The sequence below is a fragment of the Protopterus annectens genome, chromosome 1.part2 (genome assembly GCF_019279795.1).
Source record: "Protopterus annectens isolate FY-2018-M chromosome 1.part2, PAN1.0, whole genome shotgun sequence".
Taxonomy (NCBI): Eukaryota; Metazoa; Chordata; order Ceratodontiformes; family Protopteridae; genus Protopterus; species Protopterus annectens.
In genome coordinates this window covers 1134653675-1134661582 of record NC_056727.1, presented here as the reverse complement: position 1 = coordinate 1134661582, position 7908 = coordinate 1134653675, and positions in this window count along the sequence as shown.

Genomic DNA, 7908 nt, shown 5'->3' with positions numbered 1-7908 from the left:
CCACTCATCAAGATTCCTCTTGAAGAGAGTCAATGAGGGACTCTGCCTAACCTGGACTGGGATTTTATTCCAGAGTGAAGGGAGCCTCTGGGTTATGAATCTGTCCCTCCAGCATGTCCTATTTATTTCAGTGCTGAGGTTCAAGTCTCTCGAGCGCGTAGCTCGATGGGATTTGGATTTTCTGAGGTGCAGCATGTCCATTAATTCCGGGTTGGACATGGCTTTATACGTCAGGCACAGATCGCCTCTGAACAGGTGGTATGCCACTGAGTAGAGCTGGAGTTTCTTTAACCGGGCAGCATATGGCATCTGTTTGAGCCCTTTGATCCTCTTGGTAAGGTACTTTTGGGGTCTTTCCTTTTGCTGCAGGTGTCTGGTAAGGTACATCCCAAAAGGGGCATTGTACTCAATTATGGGCCTGATGAGGGATGAGTAAAGAGGCACGATGACCTCCCCTGATCTAGATGTGAATCCCTTCATGATTAGGTGGGCTATATAAAATGTTTTTCTAACCACTTTGGCCACGTGGTTTTCAAATGAGAGATTGCTATCAACTTGGGTCCCCAGGTCCCTAATTACTTCTTCTGTACTTAATGGATTTCCACCTATGTGGTAATTTGTGGGCACTTTGTTTTTGCCAAAGGGGATGACTATACACTTTTTGGCATTTAGCTTGAGGCCATGGCTCTGGCACCAGTTGTCTGTTTCTATGAGGCCCTTTTGGAGGATGCTTGTGTCGGCTGGAGAGTCGATTATGGCGCCCAGTTTGCAGTCATCTGCGAACTTGGTCAGCCACAGTCCTTCTGTGTTGGCCTGTACCTCCGAGAAATATATACCGAACAAGAGAGGTCCCAGGACTGACCCTTTTGGGACACCACTTGTAACTGGTTTGGAGTCTGACATGGCTCCAGCAATTCTAACCATGTGGGTTCTGTCCTTGAGCCAGTTTGCAATCCATCTAGTGACATAGGGGTTTATATTTAAGCTGGTGAGCTTATCTATAATGCCCGAGTGGGGTATTGTATCGAAGGCTTTTGCGAGGTCCAGGTAGGCTGTGTGGACCACCTTCCCCTCGTCAATGGCCTTGGTGACTGTTTCAAAGAAATCAGCCAGGTTTAAGAGGCAGGATCTGCCTTTAACAAAGCCGAACTGGGTAGGATCCAGTGTTTGTAGGTCCCCAATATCTTTATTTATGAGGTCCATGATGATCCTTTCCATAGCTTTGCAGACCAAGCTAGTCAGGCTTATGGGGCGATAGTTTCCAGGATCCGTTGAGGCACCACCTTTATGGAGAGGAACCACTGTTGCTGTACGCCACTCTTTGGGCACATATCCTGTAGTAAGGCTGAGATTGAACAGTAGTTTTATGTTTGGGTTTAGCTCTTCTTGGAGTTCATGTAGGACGCAGCCCGGGACACCATCTGGTCCCATTGATGCTGTGTTTTTTGCTTTGGAGAGGGCGGCTCTTATCTGAGAATCTGAGATGTCAGGGGGGCAGCACTCTGCTGGGATAGATATTTGCCCTTCTGGTGGGGAGGGGGGAGAGAAGTTTGCGCTGAACCTGTCAGCTAGGATGTTGGCAATGTCTGTGGGTTCGGTGTATTTTTTTGTCATTTTGGACTAATTCTGAGCATATCTGGGAATTACCACTCAGGTTCCTAACATAACTAAAGAAAGCCTTGTGATTATTTTTAGTGTCCTGTGCAATTTTTCTCTCGAAGCTGGCCTTAGACAATTTTATGTGTGCCCGTAGTTTTCATGCCTTTGATCAAATCTTTTTCTATTCTGCTATCTTCTTGTCTTACTTCTACCAAATGAAAATGCCACAATGGTTTTAAGTTATATATCTAATGAGTTTCATATTACTGTCTGTGTAAGGCTTAGGAAATGTAGTGTTTTCTCTTTTACATTTCCCTTTGTGTAAATTGTGATTATTGCCAACTGTCTAACTTTTTGTATATTGTTTGTAAATCTTTTAAAATGTTTGTAATCTTTTTGTACTATTTTTATGGAGATTTTCTCCCTGGTTCTCCACTGAAAATAGGCTACTTGCCCAGCCAGACTCTACCCGGTTAACAAATGTAAAATAAATAAAAAATAAATAATTGTGATTGGTTAAAACTTGAATATCTCTTATAATATATATTAGAATATAGGTGGTTTTAATATTCCAATGGTTATCTTGCTTCCACTTCTGTGTGATTTAATTGAGTTTTTGCAGCCAGGAAATTCAGTAGTAAAACTTGAATGAGATAATTTGACAAAAATGTAGTGGTATAAGACTTAAAAATGCACCTACAGGGATATAGTAATTGGGGTCCATGTGTTTGGTGGTTATTTATAGATGCATATATGGGTACCTCTAGGTGTTAACCATCTAATCAACTATGTAGGCTAACTTGTCTAAAACACATACTATACTAGCCATTGTTTGTGTGATTGGATAGAGAAACTGTATGTGGGAAATCAGGAAGTAAAATCTGACTGGGTAAAAAATTGAAATGCTGGCCTTCTATGGGTCTTACAGCAAACACCAGTGAGGACTTCATAATTTGGGTTATGTGTGACTGGTATTTTTTATATGGAAACTAAATGTTCTTTTTGGTGTACAGCAGATTACCAGTTAAATAACAGTATTTTTTTTAAATACACTGGTGAATTTAAATGATAAGGAAAATAACCCCACATAGAAATGTCTCTGTATGCTAAAAATTAATAGATATAGCTTGTCTGCAGTACTTCTGCTCTGCTCACACTTCTTCAGATCTGTCTCTCAGTTGGAACCTTTTAATTCAGAAAAAGCTTTTTGTGCACAGAAGTGCAATAACTAACCAATTAATAATTAATAGTGAATAATTGCATAAATCTCCACCAAAGTCAAATTAATACAGGATAGTTAAGCTATCAATAATAAGCATAGTGATGATGTCTCCTAAGATTGAGCATGATGGTGATAGAAATCTGAGTGTTAAGTCTTTGTGGTTTACTTGCTTGCAATCTGATCTGCCATTCTAATCTGCATTTTTCCAGTCTGTCATTTAATGATCCTTGTAGTTTTTCTTTTGGTATGTGATCCAAAATATGAAATTGGAATGACGTGTGTCTGGATAGATCTCAGTTGTGTTTAGCTAGTGCATTGTTGTTGTTGCTGTAGCAGATGTCTGCAAGTTGTCTAGCAATTCTGGTTTTAAGTCTGTTGATAGTTTTCCTGATATAGAGGGCATGGCATTAGGTGCATTGGGCCCTGTAAACTACTGATTCCAAATTGCAATTCTCAAGTTTTTGACTGTGGTAGTAGCAGTCAGTGTTAGGGCAGTGGAAACCCATTTTGTTGCTCATAAGATTACAGTAACTGCAGTTGGGGGGGGGGTCCAGAAGGGAATGTACCCTTCAGGGATTTGAGTGGGTCCGTGGTCGTTTTGTGATTTGAGTTGGTCTGTGGTTGTTTTGCTCATTTTTTCAACAAAATGTATGATATTCCTTGTTTCTCCAAATGTTGAAATTAGGTTTTTTCTGCTAGTATATTGTTTAATGTTAGGTTATTTTTGAGAGCAATCCAGTCATCCTTAATGACATCCATTATAACTCTGCAATCAGTGGAATAAGTAACCATCATGTAGATGTCTTTATATCCCTCATTGTGGTTAGTTCTATGTTTATTGTCAGGGTTTGGGTAATCAGTGTTAGTGATTTTTGGAGGGAGATAGGTTCAAGCATCTCAAAGATTAATGTTTTACTGTAACCATGGGCAAGAAAATCTTCCTCTGCATTCACTATGTTGATGGTGAAATTCCTTAGTTCCTTTGATAGTCTCGCAATCCTGAGGCCCTGGGATTTAATCACATTCCTCAGTCTGGAAGGATACATGCTGTCCCGGTACAATAGTAAGTTTAGTCTGGTGGGTTTTTGGTATAGGTTATTTGAGAGCCAGTCAGACCCTTCCTGTTTTGATATGGTGAGGTCTAGGAAATTAGCATTGTCTTTGTTGTGGGGATTTGTAAAATTCAGGAAATTTGTGGAGTTCCCAATGTAGTTGAAAAATTCCAGTAACCTTGCCTCCATGATTATCCAAAAAATAAAAATGTCATTGGAAATAACAACCCATGGGCTGGTAGGAGGGAGAGTCATATGTGTGTCAGCAGCCATGGTTCCATTGAATAGCCTGCATCCCCCAGTAAATGACTCTGTGGGATATCCCCCCTAGCAAACATCTGGTACAGCTGGGAGGTGTGCCAGATATGTGAGTCATGGTAACTGCCAGCACACACATTCAGGATTATTCCCTTGGTATTACACACAATTTGGCAGTTAATAGAGTGGTAGCCCTTTCTGTTTATGCAGAGCCTACCATGTTGCCCAAGTGGTGCCTTCATTTCTATATGTGTGCAATCTATGGCATCCAGTACTTCAGGGTAGTGTGCTACATGGTAGAACTCCTGCATATTTCTGGCCCTCTCCTCAGAACTGCAGGGAAAATATATGTGGTCACTGTCATGTTGGAGGATAGCATTCAAGAAATGGTGGATAATCCTGGATGCTGATGCCTGTTACACCCCCAGCATGTCCCCTGTTGTTCTCTAAAAGGTACTTGTAGGTAAATTTCTAAGGGCTACACATACCTCCACTGGGATGCCTACTAGACTATTAATAAAAGGATGAGTTAACATTATTAAGCAATAAAGAAAAACTAAGATGTGAAAATCCTTTATATAAACATTTACATAAGTTCATAGGTTGTTATTAGGCTAAAGACCACTATGGCCATAATAAACCTAACTACACACCCCAATCCATTTGATTCCTTATTATCATGGGCATCTATACAGGTGGGAGAGGCATGTTAGTAGGGAGGTAACAAAGGATTTGTAGGGAGGTTATTAGGATGATGCTTTCCTTACTGACTGAGTCTGTCCATAAATGATGGGGGGGGGGGTGTTAGTCTCATAGTAAATGTACAATTTCCCATCCAGTTATCAAGGTTTTGTTTGCATAGGGTCAGGGAAGAACTCTGTTTTACATGCATAAGAAGTCTATTCCATAGTGTGATGATCCTTTAGGACACATATCTGTTTCTCCATGTTCTGTTTGGTCACAAGTGAAGATCAGATCCTTGGATCTAATGTTTCTGGTGCAGTTTGTTTTGCATATATGCAACAGATCCATCAGGGCTGGGTCTGAGGAAGCCCTGTAAACCAGGCAGAGATCTCCTCTCAGCAGCATCTAGGAGACTGAATACAGAGACACAGCCTTTAGGCAAGCAGCCTTGGACAGAGTTTTCATACCCTGAATTCTCCTGGTGAGAAACCTTTGTATGTGTTCCAACTGTTGCAAGTGTCTGGTTAGATACATGCCAAAGGGGCTTTGTATGCAATGATATGTCTGATGATGGCTACCTACACAAATTGACGTTCTTACTTTCTTGGCTACTTGTTGGTCAAAGGCAAAATTACTGTCTACATATGTTCTGAGATCCCTTACTACTGGGTTGACTCTTAGTGGGATTTTATTGATGGAGTGATTAACTTGGGTTGACTGTTTCCAAAAGGGCATTTTAATGCATTTTTGGCATTGAGTTTTAGGCCAGTCATTTGTCGGTGTTAGACCCACTTGCAAGATGTTGGCATCTTGGTGGAATCAATTTTTTCTCTCCCAATTTATAGTCATTCATGAACTTGGTGAGCCAGAGTTCTTGACTGTTAGCCTTGACTTCCAAGAAGTAGATGCCAGTCTTGAGGGGGCCCAACATGGATCCCTGGAGTACTTTGCTGGTGACCAGTCTTTTGGTGAAGATGATTACACCAATTCTGACTTCTTGTGTCCTGTATGTAAGTCAGCTGGCAATCCATGAATTATGTAAGGATATGGTCAACAATGCCAGAGTGAGGTATTGCATTGAATGACTTAGCCAAATCAAGATACATAGTATGCACTGTTGACCATCTCAAAGAAATCTACTAGGTTAAGTAGGAATGACCTTCCCTTAACAAAGCCAAATTGGGATGGGTCTAATGTCTAGGCTGCTAACATCCTTGTTTATTATTTCCATGAGAATTAATTCCATGTCTTTGTATATTAGGCTTGTTAGAATAATGGGTCAGTAGTTCCCTGAGTCAGTTGATGATCCCCCTTGTGGAGGAGAATGACTGTTTTGGTCGTCCATTCACTCAGAATGCAGCCTCTTTCAAGGATGTAGTTGAAGAGTGCCTCTAGTGGTCTTGATAAGTCATGCTTTAAGCTGTTCAAGAGGCAAACAGGGATGTTGGCAGGACACATGGAGGCAGTGTTCTTGGGTTTAGTTAGTGCTGTCATTACCTGCTCCTGCTGATAGCTGGGGGAAGTATGTTGGAGATTTAACCTGGTGGGCCTGGGGGTGAGGGAGGGATGAAGTATGAGCTGAATTTATCAAGCAGTGTAGGTCTCTAAGCTAGATGCCTCTGCAAGATGTAATCATTTCTAAAAACTGAATAATTTATCCAAATGTGAAAATTATTCAATACCTGGAGAGGATAAGCTCATAGAGAGACAAGGCAGAGCAATTGGAAGATTATCCTCACTCCTGAAACCAAACAAAATAAAGCATTCTGAATGCATGAAGAATTTTTTCATTATACTGTTTTATCTTTTTGGACTTCACCAAGCTCCTTCCATTTTTTTAGTCATAGATAAAATTCTGAAATCTCTTGACATGTACTTAGCCACATACCTTGCTGACATGGTAATTTATTCAGAATATTTGAAGTCATATTAAGCCAAAGAGAAGATATGCTGGACTTTTCAAGGTAAGCAGGACTTGCCGATAATGCTGCTAAAAGTACATTTTACATAACAAAAGGTAAATACTTGGTGTATGTGATTAGGAAATAGGCAATTAGACTCCAAAGAGACAAAAATAAAAGCTGTCAAGAAATGGCTTGTACCCAGTACAAAAAAAAGAAAGCGAAAACATTCTTAGGACTAGTGGGCTACTATAAGTTCATAGGTTCATAGGAGTTTACTAGGCTAGTGGCCCTAGAGCACTTACAAGCCTAGCCATGTTAATCCTGAGTTGCCTTAATTGTCCTTGGTTAGATGGACGTAATTTGCAGAGTGAGTCTATAATCAACACTGACTAACCCTGTCAATGAGGAACATGGGTGCCACTCCTGGGGTGAATTTGCGGTCTCTCATCCATTTGTTTTGGTTGCACTTAAATGTGGTAAGTGAGGAGCTCTGCTTCATTTGAATTGGAAGTTTATTCCAGAGTAGCATCAATTTCTGGGAGATAAAGTTATCTCTCTTAATGTTATAGACTAGGTTAAGACCCCTAGAGCAACTGACTCTTGTGCCATTTGACTTGTGGATGTGCAACATTTCCATCAGGGCAGGCTCAGAGACTGCCCTTTAGGCCAGGCACGAGTCAACTCTCAGCAGCCTATATAACACAGAGTACAGTGTCAGGCCTTTCAGTCTATCTATGTAAGTCATGGTTTAGAGTCCCTGTATTTTCTTGGTGAGAAACTTCTGCGGTCTCTCCAGCTGCTGCAGATGTCTGGTGAGGTACATGCAGAAGGGAGCACTGTACTCTATTAATGGTCTGATGAGGTTTGAGTACAGTGGAATTATAACATCCTTAGACCTGGATGCAATGCCCTTACTAATGAGATGCAGAACATAAAAAGCTTTCCTTACCACTGCGGAAACTTGGTGGTCAAAGTTCAGATTGCTATCTACCTGTGTTCACAGACCTTGCACCACTGAGTTTGAGTTTATGGGGGTGCTGTCAATATTACAATTAGCAAAGAATTCTATTTTGCCAAATGGGATAATAATGCATTTTTTTGTGCTTAGTTTTAGACTGTGGCTTTGGCACCAGTCATTTATCTGTGTTAGCACCACCTGTAATATGTTAACATCATTGGGGATTCAGTG